The sequence below is a fragment of the Chlorocebus sabaeus genome, chromosome 1, assembly GCF_047675955.1.
Source record: "Chlorocebus sabaeus isolate Y175 chromosome 1, mChlSab1.0.hap1, whole genome shotgun sequence".
NCBI lineage: Eukaryota > Metazoa > Chordata > Mammalia > Primates > Cercopithecidae > Chlorocebus > Chlorocebus sabaeus.
Window position 1 is genome coordinate 70,935,116 of NC_132904.1, and position 19,804 is coordinate 70,954,919.

The following is a 19,804-nucleotide window of genomic DNA, read 5'->3' on the forward strand; positions in this document are numbered from 1 at the left end:
CGCTCTGTCACCCAGTTTGGAGTGGAATGGAATGATCTCGGCTCACTGCAACCTCCATCTCCCGGGTTTCAGCAATTCTCCTGCCTCAGCCTCCTGAGTAGCTGGGATTACAGGTACCCACCACCACGCCTAGCTAATTTTTTTATTTTTGGTAGAGACGGGGTTTCACCATGTTGGCCAGACTGGTCTCAAACTCCTGACCTTAGGTGATCCACCCATCTCAGCCTCCCAAAGTGCTGGGATTACAGGAGTGAGCCACTGCACCCAGCCAAGAGATATGCCTTTTAAAATGGCGTCCAATATAATGTTTCTAGGAATAAATCTAAATAAAGATGTTGAAGGTACTATGGAGATACAAGAAAAACCTAAATGAAAAAGTAAACTATATTCATGAAATGGAAGATTTAGCCATGTAATCAATTTTCTCTAAATAGATTTATAGATTCAATACAATTCCAATTAAAATTCTACCAGGTGTTGGTGATTTTATTCTAAAATACATAAAAATTCAAAGACTCAGCCGGACACGGTGTCTCATGCCTGTAATCCCAGCACTTTGGAAGGCCAAGGCAGGTGGATCACCTGAGGTCAGGAGTTTGAGACCAGCCTGGCCAACATGGTGAAATCCTGTCTGTACAAAAAATACTAAAATTAGCCGAGTGTGGTGGCGGACACCTGTAACCCCAGCTACTCGGGAGGCTGAGGCAGGAGAATCACTTGAACCTGGGAGACAGAGGTTGCAGTGAGCCGAGATTGTGCCACATTGCACTCCAGCATGGGAGGAAGAGCGAGACTCCATCTCAAAAAATTAAAATTAAAATTAAAAAAAAATTCAGAGAGTCAAGAAAATCCAAAATGCTCTTGAGAAAGAACAACATAGAAGGACTTGGTTTCACAGATATCAAGATTCATTATAAAGCTAGAGGAATAATGACAATATTGTAATTGTACAAAAATAGGCATACAGACCTCTCGAACAGAATATGCAGCTCAGCAGCAGACTACTGTCTTAATAAACCAATAATATATGACAGAGATGATGTTGCAGATCAGTGGGAAAACAACAGATCTTTTCAATAAATAGTGGCAGACTAGTTAGTATCCACCAGATAAACTGAAATTGAATTCTTACCTCACAATATGCACATCACACACATCAATTAATTTCAAGTGGATTAAAGACCTAAATGCAAAAATTAAACCAGAAAGCTTTTAGAAAATAATAAACATGGCTGGGCGCATTGGCTCATGACTGTAATCCCAGCACTTTGGGAGGCCAAGTCAGGCAGATTGCTTGAGCCCAAGAGTTTAAGATCAGCCTGGGCAACATGGCAAAACCCTGTCTCTACAAAAAGTACAAAAATTAGCTGAGAGTGATGGCACACAGCTGTAGTCCCAGCTACTAAGGAGGCTGAGGTAGGAGGATCACTTGAGCCTAGGAGCTGGAGGCTGCATCACGCCATTGCACTCCAGCCTGGGCAACAGAGCAAGACCTTGTCTCAAAAAAGGAAAAAAGAAAATAATAAACACAATATCTTCATGGTCTTTTGTAGGGAAGAATTTTTTTTTTAAACAGGAAAAAGGCGCTAATCTAAAGGATGAGGAATAACAACTCTGTCAAATCAAGATTCTGTCTTCATTAAAGTCACCATAAAGAGTGAAAAAACAAGCTACAAAAGAGAAGATATTTACAACTCGACTATCTGATAAAGGGATAGTATCCAGGATACATAAAGAACTTGTTCAGGGCAGGTGCAGTGGTTCACACCTGTAATCCCAGCACTTTGGGAGGCTAAGGGAGGCAGATTACTTGAGCACAGGAGTTTGAAATCAGCCTGGGCAAGATGGGTTAAACCCCCATCTCTACAAAAAAATACAAACGTTAGCCGGGTGTGATGGCACATGCCTGTAGCCTTAGCTACTTGGGAGACTGAGATGGGAGGATTACTTGAGCCCAAGAGGTTTAGGCTTCAGTGGGCCATGATCACGCCACCACACTCCCGCCTGGGTCACAGAGTGAGACCCTGTCTAAAAAACAAAAAACAAAAAGCCAAAAGAATTTGTTCAAATTAATTAGAAAAAAATTTTCAAAAGACTTAAACAGGTACTTCATATTTATTGACCAATGTTAATGTCCAATAAATAGATTATAAGCACTTAACCTCAGTAGTCATGAGGGAAGTGCAAATTAAAACCACCACGAAATATATCCATTAAATTTAGTAATTTAGTTACTAAATTAACAAATATTTTATTTTATTTTTGAGACAGAGTCTGGCTCTGTCACCCAGGCTGGAGTGCAGCAGCACAATCTGGGCTCACCGGAACCTCTGTCTCTTGGGTTCAAGATATTATCCTGCCTCAGCCTCCTAAGTAGCTGGGATCAGATTAACAAATATTTTAAAATATTGTCTCCTAATCTTAAACATTGGCTAAAATGCTGAGCAACAGGAACTCTCATACACTACTGGGTGGAAGTATAAGAGAATCAATTTATTAAATTGTTTGGCAATATCTTCCAAAGGCTAACATAGGCAGACCCTATGACCAAGGAATTGCACTTCTAGCTGTATACCCAACAGAAATGCATATAAAAACATCATTATTGGAAATAGCTCAAAAGTGGAAACACCCCAAATGTCCATCAACAGAAGAACGGATAAATAAATTTGTAGAGTATTTCTAAAGTGAAATACTTAGCAATGAAAACTAATGAACCACAGCTGTACATGAAAATATGGCTAAATCTCTGATATGGTTAGGCTTTATGTCCCCACCCAAATCTCATCTTGAATTGTAATCCCCAGGTGTTGAGGGAGAGACCCGGTAGGAGGTAATTGGATTATGGGGGTGGTTTTCCCCATGCCTTTCTTGTGATAGTAAGGGAATTCTCACGGGAGCTGAAGGTTTTATAAGCGGCTCTTCCGCCTTCCCTCTCTAACTCACTCTCTCTCCCGCTGCCTTATGAAGAAGGTGCCTGCTTCCCCTTCCGCCATGGTTGTAAGTTTCTTGAGGCCTCCCCAGCCATGTGAAACTGTGAGTCAATGAAATCTCCTTTGTTTATAAATTACGCAGTCTTGTGTAATATCTCTATAGCAGTGTGAGAACGGACTAATACAATCTCATAAACATATATAGTTGTCATAGGGTTTGTCAGAGTGCCCCTCCCAAGAGATCTGCAGGTCATTTTAGTGGCCAGACTGTTCTCTAAATTCAAATCGGACCTAGTGTATGATTATTTAATTCTAGAGAGTCAGTACCAGCTTGGGACAAAAGCCTCATGAGAAAGTAGATGTAGAAGCAACCTCAGGGGTCTAGGTGTGAGGGGTGCTCAGTGGGGCCAGGGAAAATTTTAGACCCTGACATAAAGTTCATGGCACAAAGGTGCCCTGTTGGAGGCAGTAAGTTCTGCTGCTGTGGGAATTTACCAAGGGTTGGATGGAGAAGCTACGCAGAAACCTGAGACTCCCCCGGGATGTGATTGGCAAAGACGCTGAGTGATATTCCTGGCTCACTCCTGTCTGCATGTCTCTGTTCTGTTCTGGTTCCTCAGTGGTTGCTATTGCTGCCACAACTGCTGTTGACAGTATTTGGCTCAGCAGTTCTTGAACCACACCTGTACTTTGTGCTTGGTCAAGTTGAGCTTCTTCTTTTCCCTCTCTTTGGAGCTTTGAGTACAGGTTATCCTCAAAGAGTTTCCCCAACTCTTTCAGATGTTCCCTATTATAAATGGTGCATTCCTGATGCTGTCTCTGATAAGGGGAGGGGGCTATAAGCCCAAGCTGCTTCTTGCATCCTTTACGCTTGCACAGCTCCCTCTTGGGTGCCCATTGTCTGAGTCCTTTGCTCTGGTCAACACAGCATGAAGCCAACTTTGGTCTTCCATATGTCTGCTTGGGTAATTATGCTCTGCAGAAATAATGCTCCCCATGTGCAGGTTTAAAGCCTAGTCTTTGGGGGTGATCCAACTTATGTTCTCTAATTCAATTTCCCAGAAATAGATACTGTTTTAACTCCTCTCTGACATTTATGTCCATTTCCAAATTATTTCAGCATTTAAAAGAGCAAAAGAGGATGGGACACCCATCAAATCTCAACAGTTTTTAAAGGCTGATCTGAGGCTTGAACCTCATTCTCCTGACTCAAAAGCCAGCGTGTATTTTATTGCACATGCAGAGCCCGTTAGTTTCTTCCGATACTAGAAACTATTTACAGAGCCCCTTCTATTTATTGCCAGCAATGGTGCTAATCGCTTTATACACATTTTCTTATTTAGCCCTCACAACTCTATAAGATCCTAATTATTATCCAAATTTTGTATATGAAGCCTAGATAAGTGACTTGCTCAATTTCGTAGGGCTGATAAGTGGAAGAGCTGGAATTTAAGCTCAGATTGCTCTAATTATAAAGGTCCTGCTGCTAACCATTAAGTTATAATTTAATAATAATAATGCTTTAACAGTAATGAAGTAATGTTATAATCTAATAACAAAAGTAATACTGTGGTTGCCCATCATAACACTGTTGCATTGGCCTGAGATGCTTTATGATAGCCTTGGCTTTGTACAGTCCTCCCTTGGTATACACAGGGGATTTTTAAGTGTACAATATAGTATTGTCATCTGTAGGCACAGTAGCAGTGCCTTTACCATACCTGGAGAGCATATTGTTCTCTTTACTGAGCAAATTAAATACTCCCACCTGACTCAGAGATGCTAAATTGCTAACAACCTCTCTAAGGCTTTATCCTCTTCCCTTTTCTTAAGAAACTTCTCTCTGAGCTACTAAGAGCTAGATTAAAATAGCTCTTAGCCAAGTGTGGTGGCTTACAGCCGTAATCTCAGCACTTTGGGAGGCTGAGGTGGGCGGACTGCTTGAGCCCAAGACTTCGAGACCAGCCTGGGTAACATGGGGAAACCCTGTCTCTACTAAAAATACAAAAAATTAGCTGGGCACAGTGGTGTGCACTTGTAGTCCCAGCTACTTGAGGGGCTGAGGTGGGAGGATCGCTTGAGTTGAGCCTGGGAGGTGGAGGTTGTAGTGAGCCAAGATTGTGCCCCTGCACTCCAGCCTGGGTGACACAGTGAGACTCTTCCCCCCACCACCACCAAAAAAAAAGAGAGAAGGAAAAAAAAAAATAGAGGCTTTTCTCCACTGCCCTGACAAAAACCAAAATATACAACTCATTATAATCAGTCAATACAAAAGTACTTATTAAGCACTTTCTGGTGTCTCCTACTGTACTAGACACAAACATAACCATAATAGTCAGTGTGAATTATCACAGAGAAAGCAGGCTTCTATGCAACTAAAGATTAGTCAAGCCCCAGGCATTTGTTGTGGTATCTTCAAGGCCTTATGAGAGCTCCTACCAATGTATGGACTTTTATGAGTTGACTGTGATAAGGAGGAAAGCATTGAAGGAAATGATTTTATGGTTAGGAAATTTGGCAAGGTAGGTTTTGTAAGTAGACTGTAGAGAGCTTAGGACACCTGTGAATCTCAACATTTCTCTTTCGAGCCCCCTGGAGATGAATACCATACTTTGAGAAAACAGCAGCTGGATTCAGTTAAATAAAAACAGCTTTTGGTAATCAAAATAGCATGGCGAGATGGAGAAAGAAGCTTCCTCCTGCAACTGCACAAAGCTGTTAAGAGTTAACTACACTGAGTAATCTCAGAGTCTAAGGCTATGGTAGTTCTCACACCAACAATGTTCATAAAAGTTTTCTGAATACATCTCTCTCCTACTCATTGCTGTACCATCCTAAGGTACAGCAACGAGTAAGGGAAGGGAGGGAACAGGCCTGTGTGTTTTGATAAAAAGTGACGCTTCCACAACTTTAAGGCCCACTGGCCTAAGATAATGAGTATGGAGTACCCAGCGTTTTCATGCATTGTTTTCTCCCAGGGCCCCAAAAGGGAGTAGCTGGGAAACATGCACTGCTTTCTATTCTGAAATTCTGAATACTACTGAATTCTATTTTGTGTAGGGCCCTGTAATAGAGCTGCAAGATAAATTAAACTTATGTGCACATGTTTACACATATGTATGTATATATTAAGGTCCTTGGTTTATTGGTAGTTTTCATCTACTTAGGAAGATAGGACATATTCATAAAAGAATTTTAAAAATAAAGTTCTGTGTGCTTAGCCCCAAATAAGTGATTTAGACCAGAGAGGCATGGCAAGTAACGTGTTGCTAATATTTGCAACTTTTGCAAATATTAAAAGATGCAACTTTTGCAAATAATTTCCCTTTAGAACAAATAAGGATAATAAAGAGATTCTCATTCACTTGCGTGTCAGTATGTGTTCTTAAATTGGGGATAAAGAGGTAGAATTATGACACCAACTAGACAGAAATTACAAATTGTGCATAACAATAAATAATTTTACATGTAAAGCTAATCATTAGATTTTTTTTTTTTCTGTGGGGATGTGGAAAAGCCTGAAAACAGTTAATTTATACATAGAACTTTGGAATTTCCTAAGACAGACAATTACTGCAAGCAATAATTTTGAAAAATTGTAGAACATGAGACATGAGAGTAGAGCTGCATCTTGATTGGAGTGAAGGATTTATGTGGACTGTAGAGAGATTATGGGGAGTAAGAGGAAGGCTTCACACAAGGCCCAAGAAATGCAATGAAAACTAACATTGGAAAAATGGTTGTTGTATGGCAGGAATTTTTTATATTATTTCATTTAATAATTACATATATGATCTCATTTAATACTTAGAAGAATCTGGGACAGTTGAGATTGCTCTCCCAATTGTAAAGACAAAGAAACTGATCTCAGGAAAGAAGAAGGAAATTGTCCAAGGTAAACCATCTAGGAAGTGAGACAGATTAAATAAAGCCACAAATTCTTTTCAGCTTCTCTCAAGACCAATATTTTAAAAAGCTGGTCTAGCCTTTGGGAGGATGACAGTCCACATGGAAGTCACCCCAGTCAAGCAAGATATGTGAGGTCATGGGCAACCTTCCAGCCCATTCAGCCCTCCTGCTGAATGCAGCAGTGTGAGCAAGCTTAGGTAATACCAACAGAGAAGCTGCCCAGCCAATCCGTGTAATCGTGAGAAACAAGAAATTGCTGTTGTTTTAAGCGGCTGTGGTAGAGTGGTTTGTTATACAGCAATCAATAACTAAAACAGCCAAACTTTGACTGTAGGGCCTCCTTGTTCCAAAGCTGATGTTCTTTCCGTAACACATACCACCATTTTGTCGTCTATAACATAGAAGTCTTTGATAAAATAATCTATAAGACTCCTCTGAGTTCTTCATAAAATCATATTCCAGATACACAGAATTGGAAAAGTCCAAGGTCTGTTTGCATAACAGGAAGAAGGCAGTCTAAACAAGATAGAAGTTTGCTGTAGAAGAAGTAATAGAAAGAAGAGTCTTTTTATTTATTTTTTCTGAGACAAGATCTTGATATACTGCCCAGGCTGGAGTGCAGTGGCATGATTGTGGCTCTCTGCAATCACTGTCTCCTGGACTCAAGCAATCCTCCTGCCTCCGCCTCCCAAGTAGCTGGAATTACAGGCATGCGCCACCATACCCAGCTAATTTTGTATTTTTAGTAGAGATGGGGGTTTCTCCATGTTAGTCAGGCTGGTCTCAAACTCCTGACCTCAGGTGATCCTCCCACCTTGGCCTCCCAAAGTGCTGGGATTACAGGCATGAACCACCACGCCCGACCTGATTTTTGTATTTTTTAATAGAGATGGGGTTTCACCATGTTGCCCAGGCTGGCCTTGAACTCCTGAACTCAAGTGATCCACCTGCCTCAGCCTTCCAAAGTGCTGGGAATACAGGCATGAGCCACCGCACCCAGCCAAAAGAAGAGTCTTATATAGCATAGCGATTCAGAGCAAGAGCTGGGTTTGAATCCTGGCTCCACTACTCAGTTGCTTTGTGACTTTGAGCAAGTCATATAACCTCCCTGTACCTTGAAATTTCCATCATTTAAAGGGTAGTAAAAATAGAACCTTTCTCACAGTCTTGTTGTAAATGAGACAACACATGGAAAAACTTAGGACAGGGACACCAAGTGGACTGAGACCAGAGGCAGAGTCTAACCTGCCATTGAGGTGAGGGAAATGTCACAAAGGCAATGTTTGATACTGGTGATGAAATTTGCCTTTGGCAGTAGCACAGCCCTTCCAATCACATAAGAGTCTGGGAAACTTTTGTGGATGGACTACTGAATTTTTTTTTGGCATCTCCAAGCAGAGAAGGCTTATATTATAGTGATAGATGGTATAATGAGTGCTTTTGGGATAATCCTCGTCTTCACCTATAAAGTATTTCACATCCTTTTGTCATTTGATGGCTACTGTGCAAATAATTAGGAACCACAGAGTCAGTGTTCTAGTCATTCATTAAACTAATATTTATGCAACATTTCCTGGAGGAAATAACGGTAAAGGGAATAGGAATGACCTCTGTTCTTATAGAAATTATAGTAGAATGAAGAAAAGAGACACAGTAAGCAGGCAATGATTGTCTAGAGTGCTAAATGTTTTATTGGGGGAGGTACGGAGTACTGTGAGTTGCATATAGAAAGTATTCCTCATACATATTTTATATTTTACCTTCTGAAATGATATGGTTTGGTTCTGTGTCCCACCCATATCTCATGTTAAATTGTAATTCCCAGTGTTGGAGGTGGGGCCTGGTGGGAGGTAACTAAATCATGGGGGTGGTTTCTAATGGTTTAGCACCATCCCCCTAGTGCTGTCTTGTGATAGAGTTCTCACAATATCTGGTTGTTTGAAAGTGTGTAGCACCTCCCCACCACCTCTCCTGCTGGCCATGTGAAGATGGGCTTGTTTCCCCTTAGCCGTCATTGTAAGTTTCCTGAGGCCTCCCCAGAAGCAAAAGCCCATATAGCCTGCAGAACCATGAGCCGATCAAACCTCTTTTCTTTATAAATTACCCAGTCTCAGGTAGTTATTTTTAGCAGTGTGAGAATGAACTAATACATATGGGGTACTATGAGTTGCTTACAGAAAGTATTCCTGGTATACATTTTATATTTTACCTTCTGAAATAAAGTGATCTAAATGGATATCTGGAAGGTAAGTAGGAGTTAGCCAGGATGATGCCTGCAATTTTGCTACAAGTTAAGACTAGCTTAAATAGTAAGCTCCTGCTAAAGAGCAGTGAAAAGAATACTGCATCAGTAGAATGGGGTCTCTGGTATTGGAATTTCATTCCTGATAGCGGAGGATAAGACAGTAGCTAACTCACTGGGATGCAGAGGTGACTAAATAGGAGTGTAGTGAAGCTGACCTTGAGAAGTCCTCTTAAAAAGTGACCCAGAAAGACAAAAGAACCAGAAGAAGGTGAGATTAAGAGGTGAACTACATCTCTCAGGTTATAAACATGCAGAAAAACAAAGGATGGTATAATTGGAAAAAACACATGTCAGATGACCTAGAATCTGATCTTGGCTTGACCATGAACTCCCTTTTAGTGTATGATGTTGGATAATAAATTTTCCCTCTCTGGGACTCTGGCTTGTCCATTTATAAGATATGTGAGTTGGACTACTTAAAAGGAGACAAGAATGGAATGCCACAGTACAAAAAGTGAAAGTGGTCAGACATGTAGTTCAGAAACATTGCTGTCAAGCCACAACCTGGCCAAAGCACAGAGGAATTTAGGACCTGACATTGAGCAGGTGACATCACTTGCCATCAATCCTAGGAAGGGAATGAATTTTTCTAGACACATGGCTCACTTCTCTGGTTATTTATTGCAGGTCTGCAGAGGAAAGCAGACTGTATTTACTTATTTGCTTGTCCCTCTCCTATGCTTGGCACCCTTCTGTTCCCTTCCTTCTATTATAAGGAACTCAGGGTATATGAAAGAATGGTGCTAGAGGAGCAGAGCCCAAACCAAAGCTAACTGATTGCTAATGTTGCTAATGGCAGGTCTCAGTGGGGGGATGATCTTTAGAAAATTGTAGTGGAAATCCTAGTACCCAGCCTTTCTTAGAACAGTACCTCCCTTCTTTTTGAACACTGATCCCCCACTTCAACTATGTAGTTCCAGTAGGAGCTGGAAATCATAGAATCTCTCACCCTTGGCACAGGGATGAATATGTATCTTCTAGCCAGGGCCAAAGAGAAATTTTGCAAATTAGAGATAAGGGGAGGGGCTCAGTCCCCCTCAGATGGCAAAAGTGTGAGATGGAGCCAGGAGGTGTCAGTAGCCACGTCCCTTGCTATGTGGAGGAAGCCAGTCTGTAGTTGGTGGGCTGACTTCCAGAAAGAAGAGACAGATGGAGTGTGGTGGGGTGGGGACAGGGGAGAGGACAAGAATGCAATCTACCTTGTGGCATTATTGTGCCTATTTCCAGTTGTCCTGGAGGTCCAGCTTTAAATTTACCCTTACCTATAGGAAACAATAAATGTGTCTTTTGACATTTTGAGGTTTCTACCCATAGCAACCAAAAAAGTATTGCCTGGCCTAGAAATCTTTAGTTTTCTGCCAGAGGTGACTACTTAACTATGTTTAGATGTAAGGTCACTCCTGGTCCTGGGCCCCTTGTAGTCCAAGTTTCCTGGAATGGCCTATACTTCCCATGTGTTCAGTATTTTCATAAGTTTACCTAGTAATACTTCTAAACTACTCCTCATAATGACCCTCTGAGGTGGACAGGGTAGGGTTATCCCTATTTTACATCAAGAATACCGGGGTGAAGTGACTTGCCAACTCATGTAGTAAGTTAGAGGTAGAACAGAGACTCAAACCCTGGACATGACTAGTACTGTATTATGACAAGCTCTCTGTCCACTTGGGCAAGAGCATTGGAATGGCTCAGAATATGTTGCTTATTCATTCAACAAATACCATTGAACCTGTGCTAGGACCAGGCACTGTTCTGGGGCCCAGAGTACAGTGTCAAACGAGACACAGCCTCTGACTCACAAAGCTGATAATCTAGACTGTGTATACACTAGTAAAAAGGCAATTAGAATAACGCATGGTAAGTACCATGGTAGAGGAGTCCTTCTGGAACAGATAGGAGGGGCACTAAAGCTGTTCTGATAAGAATTAGGAAAGGATTCTTAGCAAGGTCACTGCCAGTCCAGCACCTTTTTGTGAATCAGAGAAAAAAGAGTGCTCTTTCCTTAAAACACCAACTTCCAGGACATTTTTATAAAAACATATAAATCTGGAATGTATTTTCTGTGCAGCAGGCAACCAGTACAACTGTGTGTGGCACCCTGCTTCCCAGAGGAAATAACATTGAAGCTGAGATCCAAAGGGTAAGTGTATGTTAGCAGACAGCCTACCTGTCAGCCCCAGGCCTGTCTGAGAATTGGGTCTGCTGCCAAACATGCCATTATTTATTTAGGCAGCACAGCCCTCCTGTGGCTGCTCCTGTGTCCTCACTGATACCATAGTCCCTTTTTTCTTTGCTTCAGTCTGGTCTCCCATGGATCCCAGAGGACTCTCTCCCTGCAGGTTATTTAATCTCCCTAGACCTGTTTGTCTACCAGGGATGAGGTTAAGAGTTTGTGTTTCTGGACCGTAGCCCTCAGTGGTGCTTAAGTCAAAAAGAAACCCCAAGAGAAAACTCGATCCTCTCTGGGAGGGCCCAGCCTAGAGGATAAAGTATCTCAAGGCTTGGGGATTGTACAGCCTTTTCCTGATTGGCTGCTAATTTTGTTCTTCTCTTGACTGCAGTTTTTCATTTCGTTTTGGTTTTTTATCTGTGGCATCTTCTTAGCTCAACGAAAGAAATAAATAAGAAGGGAGCATGCAACCCTGTTGTTGCTAGAATCCTAAAATAGTAGGACTGGGGGGAAAAAAACAGTATGCTTTCCCCTCCCAGCATTCTTATCTAAGTGAAAACAAACTGTGAATGCAGATTTAAAGGGGAGTAGAAATGACTTTTATGAGAGAAAACTGGAAGAGCATTTAGGAAAGGACAGAGACCACTCCAACTCTTTGCTTTAGTGACATTAGGAGTTCATGTGTTGATGGAATGTATATGAAGCTCAGATCTTTTAGAATCAGCTGACAGGTGGAACTAATTTCCTTCCCAACCATCTGCACACTCTATAAAGATAGAACAGCATCACGTTTCAATGCACTGGATGTCTCGATCATGAAATTACCTCTACTTTAGAGATGTTACTGGCTCCCATTCCCAGATTCCTCCACCTGTTGTAATGCTTGCTATGATTAGGTTAGCTTATTATGTTATATTATGTTATATGATATTATTGCTCCTGGGTTCACAGGAAATTCTTTTTTATCCTCCCCCCTCTGCCCATTTCATACTAGGTTCTTCCAAGATTATTTTAAGGAAGCTTGTTTGAATCCTAGACTGTTCAAATGGAAGAACTTTAGGTGTCTGGCATAGCTCGGCAGATTACAGCCAAGGAGCACAGGCCCAGAGGGGCATTGAGTGACAGAGGTCAGCCGGGGAGTTAGCGGCAGAGCTTAAGTGTCATCTTCAGTGTTCTTTCTACCACTGACACTATCTCTTTTTTGGCAGGTGATTAGCCTGGGATGAATTCTGACACGGTTCTGGAAAGCATGCTGTCTTTCCTCTTCTAGCTACAAATTCCTCTTTTCCAGTTCCTTCCTCTTCTGTCTTTTCTCCTTAAATTTTGAATCTCATCCAGCAGCCACAACAGGTGTTGGGCCTGCCTCTCAACAAATCCTACAGCTTGGCTGGCAGGGTCCCAGGGGTGGAGTGTGTCCTTGCACCACCCACTTGGCTGCCAGATCAGTTTCAAGGTCTCTCTGGTAGCCTCCAGGGCCAGTTCTAACAAGAAGCTCCTCCCTCCTTGGAGCATCCAGTGATTGACATGTAAACTCTTCAAAAGTCTGCTCTGAGCGCCTCATGTGAGGAATATTTTATTGCAAACTGAAGCTCCCTGAGAATTGTTCTCTCTGTACTAAGCTTGACACAGTGTTAATCTACAATGGAGGCTGCTGTTGACAATCATGGTAAGAAAAACTCACCTGTTTACCTGAAACCTTCCCAGACTAGCCCTTTTTTGCTTCGATTGTTCCACTGGTGAGGGTGGGACTGCTGCTGTGCCAAGTGCTACACTTTTTGTACACTCAACACAAAATTGTAATAAATGTACATACGGGGCTCCGTTTGAGCTTAAATTATGTCCACTTTTGGAATTCACACAGGCGTGGGTATTTGTGATGTGGCAGCCACCGTGAGTGAGCTGCTCAGGTCTCCCACAGGGAGCCTGCAGGGAGGAGAGCAGTTAGTGGCTGGCCTCAGGCAGCAGCACCTTTGGGCTCTCCTGCAGTGTTTACACGCCGGTCATGCTCACCCTGGCCTTCTCCCTGCCACTGACCAAGCTCTGCAGACGTGTGAAAGCCAGGCCATTCCTGCCCAACATGGGGCTCCTGTAATGGGCAGTCTCTGCTCTGGGGCTCCTCATCAGCCTGGCTGAGGCTTTCTCAGAGCTGCATTGAAACCTGAGGCTCCTCCTGCCCAGTCCTTCTTCCTTCCCTCTTTTTTTCACTGGTGTCAGATCTGCATCACCATCTGAGGCTCCCTCATCTACTCCTGCTCCCTCATAGGCATTCTCCCCCAGTACATTTCTGGCACTTCGCACTCCATTTTGGTATCTGCTTCCTGGAGGACCCATTTGGGCATATTCGACCTAGTAGGCCCAACTCACCCAAAGTCCATTTTTCGTGAGGGCTTTGGGTCTCTCCTGGGAGAGAACTCATCTTAAGGAAAGTGAGGAGATAGGCAACATGGGTCCAGCAATAGAATCTTCAAAATCAAGGACGAATGAGCCAACATTTAACATGAGGTTTGTCATGCAGATTTGTTTCTTGGCCTTGCTGCAGCTCAGGCTTAGGAATTTGTAGAGGGAAAGTGGGGTTAGGAAGGAATCAGCAAAATATAGAAGAGCTGCTTTACTGAAAGTTCTGTAAGTCAAAGGACATAAATATTACCCATTAGAAACCCATGTGACAAAGTATATCATGATGGAGTTTCTTCCCCTTCATGCATTCCATATAATAGATGCTATGTACTGGGAACTCCAGAAGTGTCACCTGGCATCTCAGTTCAGCATGTGAGAATCACTCTCCAGGCCTCTCAGAAATTAAGAGGTGCATTTCTCAGGGAACTAAGGTCCTTGGTTAATAAGCAGAGGCAATGGGTTGCAAAACTGTATATAAATTTGAATTACAGACTATTATAGCTGAAAGAAACTATAGTTCCTTTCCATATAGATTCCATATAGATTTCATCCATCCATATAGACTAGATGATCTATAGTAATCATCCAACCTGCTGATTTTCAAACTACGTTCCACAGAGATTCTCAAAGTCCTAGGGGGAGAGTGCTACAGATGAAACAATGGTAGTTTGACAAAGGGAGAAATTAATTTAATTTGATGCCAGAAGGTATTCAATAAAAGTAAAGTGATGAGCAGATGAATTGATCAATTTAGGTCAAACAGCTAATAAATGAAGGCTCCAAGATGAGAATCCTGATTTCCTAGCTTCTTATGTGACTTTATAGGGGACTTTAGCTATTACTTTTGCAATGTGGTGTCTGTGAGCGAATTACCCAGAATGGAAAGAATTTTGGGATCCTAGTGTATGTTTTGTCTCTGTGTTCTACTCTTGGGAGAGAGGCATATTGCATCTGCCTTATGGATGCAGCTGGGTGACTCTAGACAAGTGTGCTTTTCCTGAAGTCTGGTTTTCATTATCGTTATATCCTCAGGCTCACAAGTCAGCTGGGACAGGGATGCTGGCAGAAAGGGCTAGTGGGAAGAATATATTTGCTTCTAATTTAGTATAAAAACAACCACACCCCACAGATCAAAACCCATGGAAACTTCCATCACCCTGGGGCAGTGTTTAGAGTGGCATTTCTGAAAGAGTTCTGAGAGATACTTAATATGCTCCTGAAAAAGGGTTCCATGTCAAATACTTTTGTGCAATGTTCCGTATTATATCCCTGTCTTGGAGATTCCTGTTGCACATGAAAGTGTTCTGAAGAGTTCTGCAAAGGATGTCTGTTTAACGTTAATCCAGTGTTTTATAAACTTGCTTGTTGATGGAAACTTTTATATATGGAATATCTATTATCATCATATAGAACCTGCTTTGGAAATGCTGGGTAAAGACCACTGGCTGGGAACAAAGGAGGTCTGGTTGTGGTCTTGGCTCTGGTACTAAGTTGCGTTTCCCCACCCCTGCAAGACGGAGTCTTGCTCTATTGCCCAGGCTGGAGTGCAGTGGGGTGAACTCAGCTCACTGCAACCTCCACCTCCCGGGTTCAAGTAATTCTCACTGCAACCTCCGCCTCCTGGGTTCAAGTGATTCTCCTGTCTTAGCCTCCCAAGTAGCTGGGATGACAGGCACCTGCCACCACACTTGGCTAATTTTTAAATTTTTAATAGAGATGGTGTTTTACCAGGTTGGCCAGGCTGGTCTTGAACTCCTGACTTCATGATCCACCCACCTTGGCCTCCCAAAGTGCCGGGATTACAGGTGTGAGCCACCACGCCCAGCCCTAATTTGCATTTTTAAGCTTTTCTTTGAACTCCAGTTTCCTCATCTGCAAAAGGAGACGGTTATAATCAGTGATCTAGAGAGAAAAGGACTACAATTTATTGCAGACCCACTCTGTGCCAGGCTGTGGATGTGCCACCATGGCCTATGCTCAGAAGGGCCCCCACACTTGGTTTAATACTCTGCTGTCACCATCTTTAAATTCTTGGTAATTTTTGAACAAAGTGCCAGCATTTTCATTTTGTGCTGGGACTTGCATCTTTGCACTGGTTCCATGTGACATTATCTCTACTCTTCATATTAGTCTAGTGAGAATATGCATATATTTGTGATATACAGATATGGAAGCTGATAATTAGGTTAAATAAATTGCTCAAGATCACATACAGAATGAATAGCAGAGCCAAGATTCCAATCTAGTCCACCTGGTTCTAAAGCTTTGCTCTTCCCACTAGACCAGCTGCCAGTGCAAACATTCTGTGATTCTAAGATTCTTTTGGTTCTTTAAACTCCAACTAGATCTGTCTCATTGTTTAAGGAACAGAATAACTTAATTCTGTTTACTTCTGAATGCATATCTGGCTAAACAGATTAGTAAATGATGGATTAGATATCAGTGAATGAATGGCTAGACAACAGGGAATGAATGGCTGTAGAAGTTAGACATGGAGTCCGACAAACTTGGTTTGCCATTTACTAACCATGTGACCTTAGGCAACCCACTTGACTTCTCTAAGTCTCAGTCTACCTCCTAGGTATATTTTGAGGATTAAATGGAAGAATGCACTGCCTAACATATGGCAACCCCTCAATAGAGTATTACTATTCTTTTATTAACTGGGCCAGGCTAGGTTTGCTATTACGATATCAGAACTCCCAATATTGTAACCCATTTAATTTGCTCAATAGCAAGTAGAAGAATATTAGATTTCTTTACTCCTTGCTGAATCAAATCAAATTTTTATCTAATTCAAATCCAATTAAATTTAGCTTCACCCCCACCTGCCAGGTTTGTGGAACAGCTAATTTCAGAGACTTTGTGGGGATGCAAAAACCCCAGGGCTTACCCAATCCAGAAAACCTGGGGGACAGTCTCGGTCCATTGCAGTTGTGTTGCAGATGCTCATTGTCCAAGCAGGTGTGGAGCAGCCAGAGGTATCTGGCCCACTTGCATAAGACATTTACTCCTTCCATTGTAAACCTGGCCACCCAGAACTCCTGTATGGTCCCAAAGCTGTGGTTTGGTAATTATCCCCCAGGAGTCTTTGTAGTCATCACTGCCGGAGATACTAGGAGGGCAATGGGGGAGAGTTCATGGGCTGATTTCCACCACCCCTCCATCCTCCTGGTCTTGTAGAATCCAGCTCTTGTCCCTTTAACCCTCAGAGTTTTCCCTCTCACAGACAATCTAACTCTGATCCTTGAGGAATTTATACTTTGGAAACAGAGACCTCCCAATATTTTCCTCCTGAGGTAAGGGAAATCCCCCAACCTGCAAAGGACTGTCCTTCCAAATAGGGTGCAGAAGAAAATTTCCTTTGAGTCTTTAAATAAATCCATGGTAGAAATAACTCATTAATTCACTCAATTACACAATGTTCTCAAACTTTTTCATCTTCTGAGAAGGTTCTGATATCCCCTTTCTCCCTTGGCTACTGTATTTTGCATCTAAGTCTATGTGTCTTTATTACAAATTGGTGGGTGGGGGGATGGGGGGGTCGAGAAAGTGGCAGGACTAGACAATATGTTGCTGATTCTCTCCATTCCTAGGTGAGGATGGTCACAATCAACTATTTGGATTTCACATTTCACATCTTCAGAGTCCCTTGGAACAATGAGAACAGTGGGTAGAAAAAACAGGCGTTGGAAGCCTTTATTTATGGGAATAGGCTTATATGTAATGGCATGGGGGCTTGGTGCTAGGGTATCGGAACAGGCCAGGACACTGGTGTCTCCAGAATAGGTAAAAGAGAAGGAAGCATGGCCAACAATGTTCCCAGCTGTGTGGACAATTATGCTGGATGTCTGCCAGATGAAGGGTAAAATTCTGTGCTCTAAAAAGTGGCAGCAGAGCTGTAAACCTGTAGTGCTGGGCCCTCTAGTGGCTAGTTCTTTTTCAAGGAATAGAGCTGGCTGTTTCCTACACTGCTGTCTCACTGCCTTGTCTTTTTAGTTTGCTAGAACCACTAACTACCTTATCTACATTCTATCATCCCATTGCTCTATTATTACTGGTACTGACTTTGGAATGAACTCCATGTTAGGGCACAGTTCTTGAGGAAGTATTGATTTTCTTGGAAACAGACTGAGATGGAGAATTGCATGCAGAAGGTTGTTGGGGGAAGTATTCTTGGGAAATAGGAAATGAGAAAGCAGGGGTGGGCAGAGGAAGAAGCTAACTCACAAGGTAGTTGCCACTGAAGCCTCAGCTGATCCTCTGGGGAATTCCGGAACTAAGGTGGCCCCTCAGAGTTGCCCCAAATCGGTGATGGACTCAGACCTTTGGATCCCTGTATCAGCCCCTCATTGGTTGTGAGCCGCCCCAAGAAGGAGCTGTAACCTCGGTGAGTCAGCTCCCTGCGTGCAATGAGGAATTCAGTTGTTCATAAAATATTAATTTTTCTTTCCTGTTCATGAATTTCTGCGTTTCTTGTTCCCAGGAGCTCATTCTCCCTCAGAGTTCAACCACTGCCACAGATCGTTCTCTCATTTCACCCAGGGAAATAATGTTCTTGGTTTCTTAGCAGCACCTGAAACAAGATTCCTTTTCCATACAAGGTTGGCTGTGGTTGGCTGAAAGCCTTGCTTTGTCTGTTTCTCCTATGCCTAAACCGAAATCTTGGATATTATTCCAATGACAGGAGAGACCAGACTCACCTGTGCCAGAAAAAAAAAAAAAGAGCAAAAGTCACACTCCCAGGATAGGCTAAGTTATACTCAAAAGGCTCCCGTCTTCACCCCCTCCCTCCAAAACATGATCTAATCAGAGTAACAGCACTTCTTCCTTCCCAGCAGGATTATAAATGTTTTTATCTTAACTAATCCTGTGGGGGAGAGTTAGGAGGGTATGGTGAAGACAGGAGCCTGCCTGTTGGGGAGAGTGAGGAGGGTGGGGTGCAGATTTCTGGGGCTGTCCACCAAAAATAATTCTCTCCTTATTCCACAGTGATAGATGTTTAGCTGGGACTTGACTACTCAGATAGGCACCTCATTTGCCAGCTCCCCTTGCAGCCAGTTTGTGGCCATGTTGTTTAAGCCCTCATCAATGGAGCTAAGCAGAAGAGATGTACGCAGCTTTTGCCTTGCTTTCTTGAGAGTAAATCCCTGGCCCTGGAATTCTATTTTGTCTTTTTCCTCACTAACCAGAAAATGCTTTGACAATGAGTGACCTTGGAAGCTACATGTTGAAAATGACAGTTGCTATCCTCAGTCTCTGAATGTTTGAGTAGGGCAAAGCCATCCACCTACTTTGAACACTGAGCTTGGCTCATACTATACTGGACCTTCATTTTTTATTTTATGTATTTATTTACTTACTTTTTGAGAGCTGGAGTGCAGGGGCATTATCACAGTTCACTGCAGCCACTTGACTTTCCAGGCTCAGGTGACCCACCCGCCTCAGCCTCCCAGAGTACTGGGATTACAGGAGTGAGCTACTGTGCCTGGCCCTACATTGGACTTTCTAATCAAATCCTACCAGTTCTTCATATTCCACTACAAATTCTACTTCTTCCCGGAAACATGCATGAACTTCCCTCTCCCCCTCCACCCACCCTTTTGTTTGTTGTTGTTTTTTGTTTTTTGAGACAGAGTCTTGCTCTGTCACCCAGGCTAGAGTACAGTGGCGCCATCTCAGCTCACTGCAACCTCTGCCTTCTGGATTCAAGTGATTCTCTTGCCTCAGCCTCCTGAGTTGCTGGGATTACAGGCACACATCACCACACCCAGCTGATTTTTGTACTTTTTTTTTTTTTTTTTAGTAGAGAGGAGATTTCACCTGGCTGGCCTTGAAATTCTGACCTCAAGTGATCTGCCTGTCTTGGCCTCTCAAAGTGTTGGGATTACAGGAGTGAGCCACTGTGCCTGATGTCCTCTCCTCTTCTTGACCACCGCATTAGTATCTGTCCCCCACACTTTTTGATGCTTAATGATACTGTTTCCTACTTAGTTCTATTTGGTATTGTCCTATTTTTGTTCATTATTTGGTGTGTGCTTCTTGTCTCTTAAACTAGAAGGAGCTCCCAAGATGTGACACTCTGCTTCT

The 19,804-nt window shown here is 42.6% G+C and overlaps 1 long non-coding RNA gene across 2 annotated transcripts in view; it reads left to right on the forward strand.

The window, feature by feature from the left end:
• LOC103248030 (uncharacterized) overlaps nt 1–19,804 on the forward strand; it is a 69,153-nt gene that overhangs the window by 42,854 nt on the left and 6,495 nt on the right. The gene's annotated exons all lie outside the window — the stretch shown is intronic.